This window comes from Carassius auratus, chromosome 3 (genome assembly GCF_003368295.1).
Source record: "Carassius auratus strain Wakin chromosome 3, ASM336829v1, whole genome shotgun sequence".
Lineage (NCBI taxonomy): Eukaryota > Metazoa > Chordata > Actinopteri > Cypriniformes > Cyprinidae > Carassius > Carassius auratus.
The window spans coordinates 28384967-28401900 of record NC_039245.1 but is presented as its reverse complement, the minus strand read 5'-3'; the positions used below and the strand labels follow the sequence as shown (position 1 = coordinate 28401900).

Here is a 16934-nt window from a genome sequence, read left to right as displayed (position 1 = left end):
CTAGATTTTTATTAAACGTTAGTTAAATTCAACATTTTGAATTTACTTGACAACAGTTTTTGGTTTTTAAATCAAGTTTCTTTTTTTCCTTTTTTCTTTTATCAAAAAAACAATAAATTGCTCTGTTTTATTTATTTTTAACTGCCCTCCAGCCACATGGCTTCATTTTGATATCTAATCAGACTACATATCTAGTTGATTATCTAGTTTTATGTGGATACATGTAACATAACAGAAGTAAAATTGATTACAGAGTGGGTTCAGGCTACAGGACTGCAAAGCGTGTAACAGAGATTACATAATACTGTTTCAACAAGCTGCCACTGTTAAGACTTCACTGTTACATTTGTTGCAACAAATGGTGTCATCAGGAGATTCCTGATGACACCAATTGCTTTTGACCAGGTCTTACAAGTGACTTGGAGTCAAAGCAGGACTGGATTCTGCCATCAGATACAATCTTTTACAACAGAAGAGGGAAAAAGATAATTTGGCTGTCCTTCCGTTTCGATTTTAGGCTTAAATTCAGCTTTTAATAGTATGTCACATCACACTGTTTGTCATTCACCCACTGCTGAGCACACTAACCAAACCAAAAATGATTTTTTATTAAATTCTTTGTCTTGATTTTAAATAAACTGAGAAAGAGCAAGGAGCTACCATAACATATTATGTGGGCAAGTTCAAAAGTAACAAGCTGCCACAAGAATGATATCAATATTCTTCAACTGTGGAGAATCAAGTTAGAAATATTAAGTGAGCATTGTCTGTCAAAGTGGGATCAGTAAGATGCAAAATGTTCTCTGCAATGCTTTGCATTCTAACTCTGAACTTAGTTGAGCACTGTGTCTGCTAAATTATATGCCATTCCTAGCCCCAACTATACATCCAAATTAAACATCACTCTTCCACTGTCTTTCTATGTCTGTTGTATGATATATACCGCTAAAAAACAATGTGATAAGACTGTGAGATGAACAATATTTCGATATTAGCTAATTTAACCTTAAAAAAGAAAGAAAGAATAAAGATAACAGACACATTCCTGTCAGTCAGTTAATATTTTACACAGCCAGCATCTTCCAGCATCTTATCAATTAACAAGACTTTGATTAAATGATGAACATATTACAGTTTTAATCAGGAGGAAGTGGAGACTGAATGGAATATGATTAGGGATCTTAACATGTGAAAGTAAATCTATGTTTGAGTCTGCGACAGCCCATTCAGTCATCTAGAGAGAGTGGATCATTTCATTTGAATATGAAATGTGTCGCTCAATGTAAGAACGCTCAAAAGTAAACGGTTTGTTCGTCTAATTCCTACCAGAAGAAAAGGGTTAGTCACACTTAATGTAATGTAAATGTATTTGGCGGAAATGTTCACCTGCTGCTCATATCGTCGCTGCAGCTCCTCCAGCTGGTAACTGAACTCTTTAGACTGCTTCTCTCTGAGAGATTTAGAACGAATCACATCAGTCTCTACTTTCTCCATCTGAAAGCAGAAAACACAATCAATTAAACTTGAAATAAGAAAACACAATTGCAGCATTATAATATACTATCCTACATTAATATAATTGTATTATCAAATGTATTCTTGTATCCAAATGAAGCATGCACTGATGATTTATATAAGATTACTGTGTCATGTGTCATCTCCCCCTCCGCTATGTAACTAAAGCTGTGACAGTTAAGTACAAAAAGTGTTGTTCCACTCTTAGTTTCTTCAGTTTTTAAAGTGCATCATCCTTGAAGTTCACTCTTTTTCAGTTGTTTTTTCTTTTTCTTTTTCTTTTCCCCCCAGTGTCAACACACTACTCACACTATTTATACTACAAAATATTTAACAAAGCAATTTTATTAAGTTTTACATCAAAATACTGTAAAAACATTTTCATTGAACAATAAGCTACCTTAATATTTTATATCAGGGAAACATTGTATTTGTGGTGTTTTACAAACTTGTCAGGCATTACATTAAAAAAAGAAATAATAAAAAAAAAAAACCAAGCTTATCTTTGCAAAAGGAGGAAGCAAAGGCTGTTTAATAAAAGGGTATGATTAACTGTGTTCAGTGTATTGTAGAGAGAAGAAAAAAATACAAAAAAATTTACATTTATTTCATAAGGAGATTTTCTCCCCATTTTAAATTCTTATCGTCTAATGAAAGGTTTGATTTTTGTAAATGTTTTAAATAAAGGATTAACAATGCATATTTATTTCCACATCATATTCACCAGTGGTATGAACATTTTTGAGGACAACTGTATGTGGTTATGAGTAAAAAATATATACAGGCACAGATATACTGTACATCTTATCATACCTGAAAGATTGTCACTATATTTTTATGGTGCATTTCTGGAAACCGCTGCTTTTTTTCTGTACCTTCTTTTTATATTTTTTTACAGTGTGTCTAGGTAAGCAGTTCAGCAGGCTTTGGAAGGAAGCTAGTATATTCTTTGCAGCATGCAGTACGCACTACATTACTATTCCGTTCTGAACACCTCCTTTGAGAGCCAGGGAGCAGGATCAGAATAATGAAATCAAACTCTTAGCTGGCTGAAGATACTCTACATTTAGCATGTGTAAGTCAAGGCCATGTCTGATTATCCAGAGGACATTCCTTTCTATGATGCTGTTACAAACAGATGAACGTAAATGGATAGCAAAAAAAGAGAAAGAGAGGGGGTGGCAGGAAAAGAGTTTTGATGTGGGCTGAATCTTGGACAGATGATGATCGCTGGAGTCACAGGGTGGAAATAGAAAGGTGAATCAGAAAGAACATGAGCAGGATGTGGGCAGCAGTTCTGAATCCAGCGAGAGCTTTAGGATCCCCTAACGCTCACCCACAACTACATGACCATTAGTACATGCACACACACACACTCGCAGTCTGCCCAGTGTAATGCTGCAGAGGAACTCTGCCCACACTGTGCCAACATGACTTAATGCAAGCCCGTTTAAAACTTCCTGTGGGAGCACAGAATAACACAGAAATAATGCTGAGCTTCATCCAAAGCTGGATGTGGGGTATTCCTACAAACCTAAGCTACATTCCTGCAAAACTCCCAAAAACTTACCTATACATATCATTGATTGAAGTTTCCAGCTTATATTACATTTTTTATTACAGATAACTGATCTATAAAGATTAGTTTTGCGTGGTTTCTCCTTAAAACACTTTTATCATAGTGGATGATTTGTAAACTAATACATTTTGATGTCTACATCACATAACCAGCTCCATGTGTATGGCTTTGTGATAAAGTAAACTTGCTTGTTAGCGCGCCTGGTAGACATCAAACTTGGGTACGAGTCTCATGAAACATAGTCCTGTATAAGGAACTCAAAGACTCAAAGAGAAGCAAGCTAAAATAACATTGCTGCTTCAGCAAATGTGTTTTATCTTATTTTTGCTCTTGTTAACACTATAGATTAGGTTTAGTGTACATGGTTAATTACTTTGAAACATGACAGAGCACTAACCTTTTAGTGCCACTCACTGGACATTTCATTCCTGAACTTCAGCGATATATACAGTACAAACAATGTAATAAATTTGGCCATACTCCCAATAATCTGTTTCAGATAAAACTGAACTTGGTTTCAGTATTTCCAGTGACCCTGGTTGATTCCTACACTCTAAAAAACGCTGGGTTGTTTTTTCAACCCAACTGCTGGGTTGAGGCCGTTGGATAGGACTTTGGGATGTTTTAACCCAAGTTTGGGTTGAAAATAACTATCTTTTTTAACCCAGCGGGGGTGGGTTGAGGACGCGGACGTGAAGGAGAGCACGCACGTCACGTCAAAATCGTACGTCTCTCCAGTGCGAGCAGCCGCCATTTTCTCAGCGTGATAGAAGCGAGAAGCGAGTGAAAGACTATGGTAAGTAACGTTAAGTATTCAAAATGTAAAGTTATCTTTTATTGTTTACCCGGTTGTATGAAAGGCGGAAGGTTTTATGAAAGGCGGAAACAAAGGAGCTTAACGTTATATCTAACGTTATATAAAAAAAACGGACGCGGTTTTCGCCTGGGACACGGAGGTCTTAACTGCCTCATGTAACGTTACTGAACGGAGGATGTACTTTTAATATAACGTCTGTGAATGTATTTTGTCATATTTACATAAGATTTTACATTATCTGTTCTCTTTGAGGCGTTAACAGACGGTTATGGTCACGGTTACGCTCATGTGAATTTGTCTTTTTTTTCGCGGTTAAACTGAATGTATGTTTGTCTCCTAAAGGAAACGGCATTGTGTAGTAAAGACTAGCATAATTATTTTGAGGCTGTTGAAGTGGTAACTGTTAAAAGTATGTTTTACATGTAATGTTTCAGACTTGTCCAGCTCCTGTCTTCATTGTCCTCGCGCTGAGAGTTAAAGACACAGAAGCTGTTTGTGTGAGGAGTCACAGACCTGTGTGAGGATGAGGAGGAGGTGTTCATAAAAAGAGAGGGACAGACGGTTTAAGGAGAGTAAACTTCAGAATAACATCAAGTTATCTTTATTTTTACTAAGACTAAAATAATGTGTGTGTTTTTTTTAGATGTTGAAATCCAGAGACAAGATAACTTCATTCTTTTGAGACTGATGTAAGTTAAATTATTATTACTTTTTTTTTTTTTTAGAAAATTTATGTTTCTGTTGTGTCCTGCCTGTCAACTTCACATGTTGATGCAAAAACAGTGTGATTTTATATATGTATGTATGTATATGTTAATATTTCATTGAAACCATTGATGTCCCTCTTTGCAGAACTCAAACTAACTGGAGTTAAGGACACACAAGTCTGCTTGTGAGGAGGTGGTTTTCTCAGCTTCTTCTGAAGAGAGGGAAAGATCGTTTAAGGCAAGTAAACTTCATAATTTCATGTTATCAGTTGTTGTTTTTTTACTAAGAGTAAAATAATGTTTGTTTTTTGTTTTTGTAGATGTTAAAAGCAAGAGACATGGGAGATCATCATTCCCTTGAGATTTTATGTAAGTTATTTTTAGAAAATAAATTTTTTTGTTGTCTCCTGCCAGTTTACTTCACATTTTGATGCAACAACAGTGTGATTATGTGCTCATTTCATTAAGACCATTGATGTCTGTGTTTTTTATTGCAGAACTCAAACCAACTTTGGAGTTGTCTGATTTGGAGAGTCATTATTCTTGGTCTTCGCTCTTAGAGGTAAAGTTCACACAAAAAATCATTTACTTGCCCTCAAGTCATTCCAAACCTATAAGACTTTTGTCTGTCTTTACAACATAAATTAATATATTTTTAGTTTTCTCATAATATTTGTTAATCCATTTATAGTTTAGATAATCAGTATTTTCAAGCTTCATAAATATAGAGTTATTGTAGAAGTAAATTCTGATATTTATATATGAATACATCTTAAATTATATGATAGCAAACATGTATGTTCAAAATAAAATACTGGTCTCCCAGACCAGCAATGGAGGACACAAAAAGAGAATATTAAATATATTCATATGTTTTCCAAAAAATGAACAGGGTTTGTATGAGTCAGGAAAAACATGAGGAGAGTAAATTATGAACATTTAAATTATTTGGTGAACTAACGGTTTGAAGAGCAGCCCTCCACGTACATGAATATTGTGAGGTATGTGAATGTCATGACTGTTTTAATGTTTCAGTAAAGAAGCTTTCTGAAAGCAATATTTATTCAAACAATATTGCATGTCCTCACACTAGTGCTGCCATTATAGACTTCATGAGAGCTGTGGTGGACTGAGACATTAAACAACCACACAAAGTGTTGAAACTTTAAAACCGATTATTTACCTATGCTTACGGATGTGAATACACCTCTACCTGAAAATGGATAGTTTAATTAAATGTTTAATTTTTTCAAAGGTGTTTCTCTTAGGCCACTGATGAAGAGCAGGCGGTGACTGGGATGAATGCTGGTCAGAGAGGAGAATCTTCTTTCCCCTAAACAGCACTGGTTTTAAAGGAGGACGCTGCCCTGGATGATGTAGAAGATGTCACATGCTGTGCTGATGGGGTTTCTTCATGATTACATCAGTTATGCTAAAGAGATCATGAAAATTGACTGTGATGCATGATCTGTATTCATGGACAATGAAACAAACTGTAAGTGTATAATTTGTTAAAAAAAAAAAGTTAAATGCTTTTTCTGTGTTGTTTAGTAGAAAAGTTTACACTCTGTCATTCATACACCTGCTAACATTCTTTCACACACACACACACACACACACACACACACACACACGCGTCTGTTAAAGGTTATAATATCAAAGTTAATGTTGTGATTTATTTGTGTACTGTCATGCCAGAATAGTTGGAAAAAAAACTAATTGTAAATTTATTGTATGTGTTTTCGTATATTTTTATACAATATATACAATTGAACAAAGTCCAATTTGATCTTAAGTTATATTCATCAAATGTTCAATGCTTTGTTTATGAACTCTGTAGCTGTTAATGCCATCCTTTTCTGCATTTCTTCTAACATGTTACTTTTTGACTTTTCTCTTGTTTTTAATAAATATTTTCCTTTTGGTAATTATTATTTGTGTGTAAAAGTGATATTTAAAATGAACAACATTTGTAGGTTTAATGCCTAGCTCAATTTGGGTTAATTTTAACGTAGAAATGCATTGTTTCCCCACATGGCTGCACTCTGCGAGTTCATTTTCTGCCAGCAGGAGGCGCTAAGAGCGGGAGAGGTAGGTTTCTCCGGTAACGGCTGCAGAGCGGTGCTGAGCTCACAAACGCTGCCTTATCAAGCATATGCGAAATGATATCGAACATTTTCTAAATACAGTAGTTTTCCTTCTGAAATACAGTGATAAAAAAACACCCGCTCTGTTTTTTTAAACCCTGCAATATAGTCATTTTAAACCATAAAAAAGGCAACCCAGCAGGCTGGGTTAAATATGATAACCCAACTGGTTGGGTTAAAACAACCCAGCGCTGGGTTCGTCCCTTTTTGACCCAGCGCTGGGTTGTCAAAATAACCCAAATTGGGTTGTTTTCAACCCAGCAGTTTTTAGAGTGTACTTGTATATTTTTGATCTCCACTGTCAAGGCATTTTCTGATGCTCAGAAGATAAAACTAAAAAACAGACAGTTTCACTGTCAACAGAACCCTGCTGTCAAACAGACTGTAGTGGATGAACAATATTATCCAATATCCGAAGAACAATAGAGAGTATACCAACCAGACCAATACAGCGACACTGACTGATTTGATGTCATGAGTTTGCAAACCATTTAATTTGGTGATGCTAGTAGCTCAGAAAATATACCCTATAGCTTTCTGTTTAAGCATTAAGCATGCATAGTGTGTATACTGAGTCTGTTATTCTTGTGTTCATTGGCTCTTCTTTAGCTAGCGTTCAGTGGAATGACATGAGACAAGTTTCTCTTCTGTTTTTCTTCATTGGTTTCATAAGAGTACTGATGACAGGACTGTGAGTCTTTTTAAAGCAAAGCAGATGGATAAAGCCTCCATTTACTATGTGCTAAGAATGTCTGTGGTGTGTTTTGTGATGGAGCTTTTACATGTTGCCATTACAAGCGGTACCAGGATTGTGACAATAACTTTCAGATAATATAAGCAATTTACAATTCTTATAATACTAAATGTTTACATATTCACAACAGAACTAGCCACTAAATCATCATCTTACATAATAATAATATTATATTATTATACAATAATATAAAGCAGATTTGGTGTTATCCCTCAGGGCTGTATTTTTCAAAAGCATCTTAAATCAAAACAGACTGCAAAAACCATTTGCATCAATGGCCTTTATGATGTAAGATTGGAAAACGCAGCCCATGATTTGATTGGATCATAGATTCGGATTATTATTCATTTTTATTTATTTATTTTAATATGGTTTCTTTATAAAAACACGCAGTCATAATATTTATTAAGAAAGTAAACCAAATCAAATTTGATTGGATAATTTAGTTTTGAATGACGATTTTGAATGATGAATTTTGTTATTTGATGGCTATATAAATCTAAATAAGAGGCTTTTAACAGCTAGGTAAAAACAGCTTGGATGTTTTGTTCTGCACACATTGGATGCAGCTGTAGCAGCGAACCCGGGTGGCGCCGCAGCGGCCCGATCCAGCATCTGTGCACAGGATGTGATGTATGGCTGCAGTCATGTGCTTTGTGTTGATGGGGCAGACTGAACAGTGCTGTTTGGGGGGCTGGAATTGTTATGATGGGAATAGTGAATGTGTAAAGAGTCATACAGAATACATGTCAGGATGAGAAACTATTCCAGATGACTAACAATGAGATCTGTTTGCTCATCCAATATCAAGTCTCAGAAAAAACAGATTCAAACCATGTAAAAGCTTTTTAAGACAGTTGAGGAGGCTAATGAAAATAACGCAATCACCCTTTATAGAACATTAAATGATTTATAGCCAGATGGAACCTGTATTGCCCTCATGAGCACCACAGCTCCATTTTTTCGGAGCACATGTGCTAACTATTAGGTCATGCTGGAAGCTTTTTAATTACATAAATTCGTCTGGGAGATGCTCATTGCCCATATGATATCCTGTGAGACTGAACGAGGAGATATAATTTATGATCCAGTCTGCAGTACTGATCACTTGCTGTCTGGACTCTCTGGAACAATCCACAGATCAAATACACTCTGAACTCAATTATACAGTGATATCAGAGAAAGAATGTCTCTCATATGTTCAGTCTAAAGTTCGGCTGCCACATTGCAGTTCATTGCACATTTAGACAGAAAGAGACTGTGACTAAATTGTGAACCAACCAATGGCAGTTAAATTTCATAAATAGAAGTTGAGCACACTCTTACTATTACTAGATTTTACTGCATTCCTCATATTGACAGAAGGATCCATGTGTGACTTTGTTGCAATAAAACCCTACAAAATAATACTTGCTATAACAGAATATTTTAACACAATAATTAAAATATATGCTCTTGGAAAAACCCAAAAAAAAAAAAAAACATCGGGTAATAAACAACAGAAAAGTATCCAGATATCTTGTTTGGATTAAAACAATGAAATGTTTACATAAACCCTGAAACCAAAACTGAAGTTTCTTTTAGCTGAAAACCAAAAATAAAGTCTATGTAATAATCAATTAATTTATTATTAATTGCATGTATTTAATACATTTAATTACATTACATTTATTTAATAATCAACACTCAAATTAAAACGTCAAGGTATCTTGTAGAGGTGAGGTGTTCAAGTCTAGCTACTGGGGTGCCTCAGGGCTCAGCTCTTGGACCACTTATCTTCTCTGTCTACATGGCATCACTAGGTTCTGCCATTCAGAAACATGACTTTCCATATCACAAATTAAAACTGTGCTGTATATAAACACTTATATTGCACAAAAGGCCATTTTTTTATTTAAAATTTTTATCTAAACATTTAAAGGGGGGGGGGGGGGGGTGAAATGCTCGTTTTCACTCAATATCCTGTTAATCTTGAGTACCTATAGAGTAGTACTGCATCCTTCATAACTCCAAAAAGTCTTTATTTTTATTATATTTATAAGAGAAAGATAGTCTGTACCGATTTTTCCCGGAAAAACACGAGCGCCGAGAGGCGTGACGTGTGGGCGGAGCTAAAGAATCACGAGCGCCAGTAGGCTTTTGAGTTGAGAGCGTTTGGAAGCTGTGACACAGATCCAGAGGCTGAAATTTAACAAGAGCAGCATCAGCAATGACGTCTCTATGTGGTATGTTCTGAAACTGTATATATTTGCTTAGCGGTTTTGGAAAATGACTAAGTTCCACTTTATGTCGTCTTTTTTTTTCTTTTTTTTTAAGCTGTACATGTACAAGTGCAGTTTGATGCCAACATCGCATGTTGTTTACTTGACGTGCTTACGCGCCGATAGCTAAGTTAACAACACAGAGATATTTGAAGCAGTTTTACTCACCGCATGTGGTTCCAACACACGATCGTGACCTTTTTCGTTGGGACTGCATTATCCTTAAGAAATAAACGATGTGCAAACCGAAATGCAGGGAACAAACAAAAACACTTGCACAACTCCGTTGATGCTCTGTAAAAATAATCTCCATCCATTGGTCCCTTAATGCTGTTTTTCTTTTGGTAATCTGTGCAGGGTTGTCTTGCCCTGGCAACCAAAAACACTTCTTTTGTGACATTTCGTGACGCTCTCGCTCTGATCAGTGAAGTCTGTTGTGCTCTCAGTGCTCTGCTATACGGGAGCGTGCGCTCTTCGGGCAGAAGTGCCTTAGGACCCATATAAGGAAATTCCGCTCCATCTAACGTCACACAGAGCCATACTCGAAAAAAACTTTCCGAAACTTGTGACAAACCGGAAGAGGTTTTTTTGGAACAAAAATACTCCTTCAAACGTACAACTTAATTTTTGAAACTTTGTCCATGTTTAGCATGGGAATCCAACTCTTTAACAGTGAAAAAAACTCAGTATGCATGAAATAGCATTTCACCCCCCCCCCCTTTAAACAGTGGCTGTAAAAACTTGTTTTCATGACAGATTTATTCAAATAAAAATTGAAAACTGAAGACATCACTAACAAATAAAGTAAAATTTAATAAACATCTATTACATTGTATATAAATGGTGAAATGCACCTCTATATATTTATTTATTCTAGCTAACTAATGAGCAAAGGACACTAAATGGCCATGCAACAATAAAAAGTGAATACTTTCGGTTGCGGAAATTCCGGTGCTACTGTAAATATCTTTAAAAAAAAATAAATAAAAAAAAAAATATATATATATATATATATATATATATATATATATATATATATATATATATATATATATATATATATGATAATGCCATTAACTTTGTCAAATCCAGTGATTATTTCTTGCACATACAGTAAGTGCTCATTTTAGTAACCTGGAAACTTGGCTTCTGAGGCTGCATAGTAGCCACCAACACCAGATTTGGATTTCAGTCAGAATTTGTGCCATTGTGCAGTCTGAGGTTGAGACCAATGCTACGGCTACTACCGTGAGCTTGACAGAGCATCATTTTCATAAACCTTGTGACAGAGGGTAAAATGTAGGTGCCCTTGACTTACCTGTTGCTTCATGTCAGTGTAGGTCTTCCCTGAGCTGAGCTCCACCTGCTTCTTAAAGCTTTCCAGTGCGCTCTCAGCCTCCTGGGCCTGATGTCTCCGACTGTCCTGAAGATGAACCAGCTGCTCCATAAAAAAAAAAAAAAAAAAACAATTGGGTAACCCTGTGTACATGCATGACCCTGCACTATTCTTAGGATTCAAAACACGGAGTTAAAGCTCTTCTTAGCTTTGTTTCATGTGCTCTAACATAACTGAGATGGAGCAAAAATAGCTGAATGTTGTGCTTTATCCTCATTTTTTTATCAGTTGATTTGGGAAGCGTTTTATGTTCACACAGAGAACTTCAGCGCACAAATGTGTGTCAACCCAAAACAAACAGCATCTCAGACTCATGTCTGACAACAATACCGTCAAAAAAGCTGTCAGATACATGCCAGACTGCTACAAAGAGCTTGTCAACCTGCTTTCAATGTCTACATCCGTGGATGTGTGAATGAATGTGTGTGTGGCACATCTCGCCCTCCCTCAAACGAGTGTAATTACTGTGGTAATTACTTTTCTTTATAAGAACAATTCACCAGGGCCCGCGAAACTACATATTAGTACTTATTCAAACAGTTAACCCTTAAATCCAAAAAACACAGACAGAACAATAAAAAAGAGGAAACGCGAATTCAAATATGTGACATGCAATGCTTTGAGACACAAGACATTTAATGTGGGGAATTGTTTTTGTAAAACATTTAGTAAAACCATGATTTACAATAACAAAATAAGAAAAACATTTCAATAATAGTATTTTTTTTACAACGAACATTATAAATATGCATAAAATACATATTTACAGTATAAAGCACTTTCAATAAAAATTATAAGCTTCATCAATTCAGGAGAAGGACATCCTTCTTTAGTTATCATCTCATTTAGTGTACACATACAAAGCAGGCATAACAATAAGAGGAAATTAAAAACAAAAAATGCAAAAAGAAAAAAAAAAGAGTTGGGGACCTTTTTTTCATTTCTATGGCTTTTTTTCTGTGTAATTTTGGTCTCTCTCATGTTTGACATCAAAAGATCTAGAAATTGTTTCTCCCTGACTGTTGAGTAGTCTGTAATTATTAATCTGTCTTGCAACATGAATGCCTTCAGGGCAGAGCACACACAAAAGAGCCTTCTGCTCAACTCTGATGTGGAGCAACCAGCAGACACAAAAACACAGAAAGAAAAAGAAAATCAGGCGTCTAAACAAGAAAGAAACAAGAAAAAGATGAAGCCACAAAAATAGCTCTCTCTGAACATTTTTTAGACCGTCCAGAGAGAAGAAGGAGCAGCTCATTGCAAGGAGGAGAGTATTAGTTAGTTAGCAAGTTAGAGTTGTGGTTCATTTTTAATATCATAAACGGATTGTTATAGAAACTGCAAAATAAAGACAAGGGATGACGTATGAAGTCTGGATTTAATCCCTAGTGTCCTCAAGCATTGTTGTGGCATAAAAGTGACTAGTTCTTCTACAGAATACCTGGTAGATACACATAATGGTTCATAAATGAGAGCATTCACCATTTTGGTGTACAATTCACATCGGGTGGTCCATGGTTGAACTGTTATCTTCAATGAGGCAAATTTCTAGCTCATAGATAGGGTTTGGAACCAAAAACCGGTTCTTATTTAGAACTGGTTCTGTTTTTTTTTTTTTTTTTAAAGAACCGGGAGCAATTTTGGAACCGGGAGCAAGTTTCAGTTCCGAAAACGGTTCTGGTGCGACAACGTGACCAAGCGCTGTGAGTAGCCTTGTGGTGGTATTCCAATGAATATGGTATTTGGAGTTTCCCGTAAAGGATGTCACAAACTGAATAACAGAAACGCCGCCCTGCCTCTTTAATTACTGAGCACAATGTTTCAAATGACGTGCGCTCCACAGCACCTGCCACACCTTAATTACATTATGTTTTTCCCATATTGTCATTGATTTACATACTGACTTCAACTTGGACCACTAAATACATACATCTGCTATTGTTATGTAAGTATGAGGGATAGATTATTTAGTGTACAGATCATTTCAAGAGTAATAAAGAAAGTGATAGAAAATATTTATTTTCATGCATTTTAAATGTTTAAAAATATGGAAACCACTCATTGCGTCACACCATCTCCCTATTGTAAAATATGGGCTTTATGGAGAGTGTGTATACATGTGTATAAGTATAACAGTTTATAGTTCATTAATTTAGGGAAATGAAAAAGTGTCTCAACCCTCAAAGGACTATTTGGCCAACCTGCTTATTCCTGCTTGAAAAGCAAAATGTTATTGATAGTGTAAAAAACATGAAATTTGAAGCACATGCTTATTGATGGACTAGCATTACTCAACATTACTTACTACCTTCCAGCAACACTACATTCACTGAAGTAAAATAGTAAAAAATATAATAATAGTAAATTTAGATGGAACCAGAATCGGAACCTGAAAATGAGTATACTGTAATATATGTTACATTTTGACATTGCCAACCTTTAAATTAAGTTGACAGTAAGTAATAAACAGTATTGAGCATTGAGTAGTTGAGTATAGTGCATTTTTCCGTACCACAATTTTTAAAATAGTTGTTTAATGATTTTAATGGAACTGGAACCATTAGGTGGAACCGGAAGATTTCTAACCATTCATAACCCTACTCATAGATAACAAATGTTATCATTAGGAATTTTCAACCAGTGGTTCTCAAATACTACCCACCTGTAGGATTTTCCCCCACCTGCGTTTCAAGACGCTGGCATAGGCTCCAGTATCCCCTCGATCCTCAAGTGGTTTGATTGGTGGTTCTTAACTGGTTGGTCTTTAGTTGTTGTGTTGCATCTGTTTTTTTTTTTTTTTAGTAGTTAACACACACCGAGAGCAGTTGGCACCCATATTGCTGCAGCGCCTGTGGATCAGTTTGGGGTTCAGTCCCTCGCTCAGGGGTCTCACCTCAGTTGGGATATTGAGGGTGGAAGAGAGCTCTGGACATTCACTCCTCCCACTGTCAATCCCTGCCGGACCTGAGACTCAAACCCACGACCTTTGAGTTACAAGTCCGACTCTCTAACCATTAGGCCACGACTGCCCCGTACTTAATGGTGTTGAGCCTTTGTGTGAAAATTTGTGTCCAACACCAAAACCAGCTGGAAACCACTGGACAAAACAAAAATAATATATTATGTAATAAACAGCATGTGTAATACTAAATACTGCCTTGTTTTAAGAACATAGGCCCCATGTCCACCAAAGCATTTTTATTCTGGAGGCTAGCAAATTTTTAAATTGTTTTCAATGGGAGCGACACACTTTTTTTTAAAACGCCAGGAGTGTGCCGAGCACGACCATAAGACTACCATATAATGGTTATGAAAAGTAAGGCTTGGAGAAACATTTCATTCTCAATGCATCTGCCATATTACGGAATATCTTACTTTAGCAGATATTCCGTATCATAGCAACCACAGTGTCTCCAATAAAAAATAAAATAAAAATTCTCAATCTCTTTTCAGCAGAGTGTCTGACGTTTTCAGCTAAAAACAGGGCCCAGTGTATTGAGTTAATGCAATATGTTTTCTGTACTAATTTTTCACAGGTGGTATCCCCGTATTTTGCCCAAATTAAGCACTGCGTTTAGTTTTAGAGCTAAAAGAAAATGTCTGCAAACTAATGTCTTGGCAGAAAATGACTAGTACCTATGTTTTTCTTTCAGTTTACATGAAGATCTAGAAGCGAGCATCATCAAGTTTCAAGAAGGCAAAGGTTCATCTTATGGTTTCTATGTAGGTGTAGAGCTGTGATAAAGCAATAAAGGCTGACCAAGGGTGTGGAAGCGGAGAGGAGCAGAGCAGACAGTCCGTCACCATCCGTCACAGAGAGGGGAGAGATGAGAAGGCAGAACGAGGAAGGACAAATAAAGCAACGCGGCAGGGAAAGGGGAATGCCAGCTCCGCAGAAGCCGTCGGCTTTGGCTGGGGTTTGTGCTCGGTGAAGAGTGGAAGACGAGCAGACTCAAATTAAAGATGTGCCATCAAACCAGAGGAAATCCATCTCATCCTGCAATCTTTAAGGGGATTTTTTTTGGTGAAAAGCAGAAGGAAAGGACTTAAGGAAAGAGCAACAGTGCTTCCGCCTAGCCACAAGTCAGACAGGAGGGTCAATTTTCCAAACCTCCTTAACCACAGGACGCCTCCAATGTGGAGAGCAGGACGCTTCGATGGGGAGCTTGTACTGTAAATAAGACTGGAGATGCTGCTAATTCAGATGCTATGGCCACACAAACGCACCCATTCATTTTCATCCAGAATGCATTCAACCCGTCCAATGCCTGAGTCTCTGGCAACCACGGCTACAAAGAACCTGGGCTAGTGACCTTAACAACACCTGACACTTTGTCTACAATAAAGAACAGACAATTTACCCTACAGGCTGTAGATGTACACTCACAAATTAGTGACACACACAAGTGTAATAACCCATGAGTGTTGCGAAAGACATTTACTAAAAATAGAAAAGACAAAAAACAAGCCTTCTGACAATATTTAATATGTACATACGTATTTGCTCTGAAATTACTTTATTACTTAAGAACGATAATTTTTTCATAGGTACTACATTTTAATAAATCAATAAACTATAGTTATTACATATATCAGCTACATTTACCTGCAATTAGGGCTGGGCAATATGGCCTAAAAACAAATCCCTGTTTTTTTTTTTTAACAAAAATAATCTGATTTATGATTTAAATCGATGCCCCAGGCACACACTTAAAATCAATATTCAGATGACAAAAGAAATTGTTTAAAAGAAGTTTTAACTTTATTTTGTTTTTATTTTACCTTCTGTGATTTGATCTGGATATCCCCCTTGGTGTTAAAGTGCAATCAGAAACAGCAAGCAAGAAAGACAATGGCAGGCCCTGCCATTGTAAACAGTGAAAATGTTACATAACATAACATAAAATCTAACATATGTCAGACACAGACGAGGACACAGAGGATTCAGTGCAATAGTGGTTAATGTGAATCAGAGGTTTCAGACACAGGTGAATCTTGACACGAAGATGACACAGTGATAACACAACTTTCCTTTAGGTGATGGTGATACAGATGGCGACTCATACGAAGACGATGGGAACAGGAATACAGATGATGACGAAGAGGGTTCAGCAGATCATTTTTTTCTCCATGGGAGCTGCACTGATAGGGCAGAGTCAATCAGAGAGCCACCTTTACCGTAAAGTATCAAAAGTTACATCTAGTAACAAATAGCATCTCTTTTTATCAATCTGTCATCCCTGATATGCAATGCGATGCAATACAAAAGGGGCTATCATTCTTTATCATTTACCAGTCAAATTTATAACTGAGACAAGATTATAAAAATAAAAAAGAAGAAGCAGTATTACCTTAATGCAAGAAAGACCTTAAGTTTATTTATTTATTTATTTTTATACTAGCCCATCATGCATCTAACCATACAAGTGCATATACAGCTTTACGAGCTGTTAAGATTAAAACAGACAACTCCGCATTAAGTCAGTGTCATGGACGTAGGACAGAGCAATTGTAAATATATTTTCTAATCTATATTTCCATCTTGTAATGCCGCTGGTTTAGGTTATTTATTTAATTATTTATTTATATATAAATTATTTGTAAATAGAGCAGACACTGGCTAACTGTGTCTACACTGGATGCGAGAGTTGACGTGCTGTGCACAGCTGCGCTAAAAGTCTGCTAAACCAGATGACATCACACTGCAGTTGCAAATCATCTGAGCGTAGCGTCAGAACATTTGGTCATAAATAGAAAA

At 36.3% G+C, this 16934-nt stretch overlaps 1 pseudogene; it reads right to left on the bottom strand.

The window, feature by feature from the left end:
• Window positions 1-16934, bottom strand: part of LOC113054528 (centrosomal protein of 112 kDa-like) — a 160583-nt pseudogene that overhangs the window by 120694 nt on the left and 22955 nt on the right.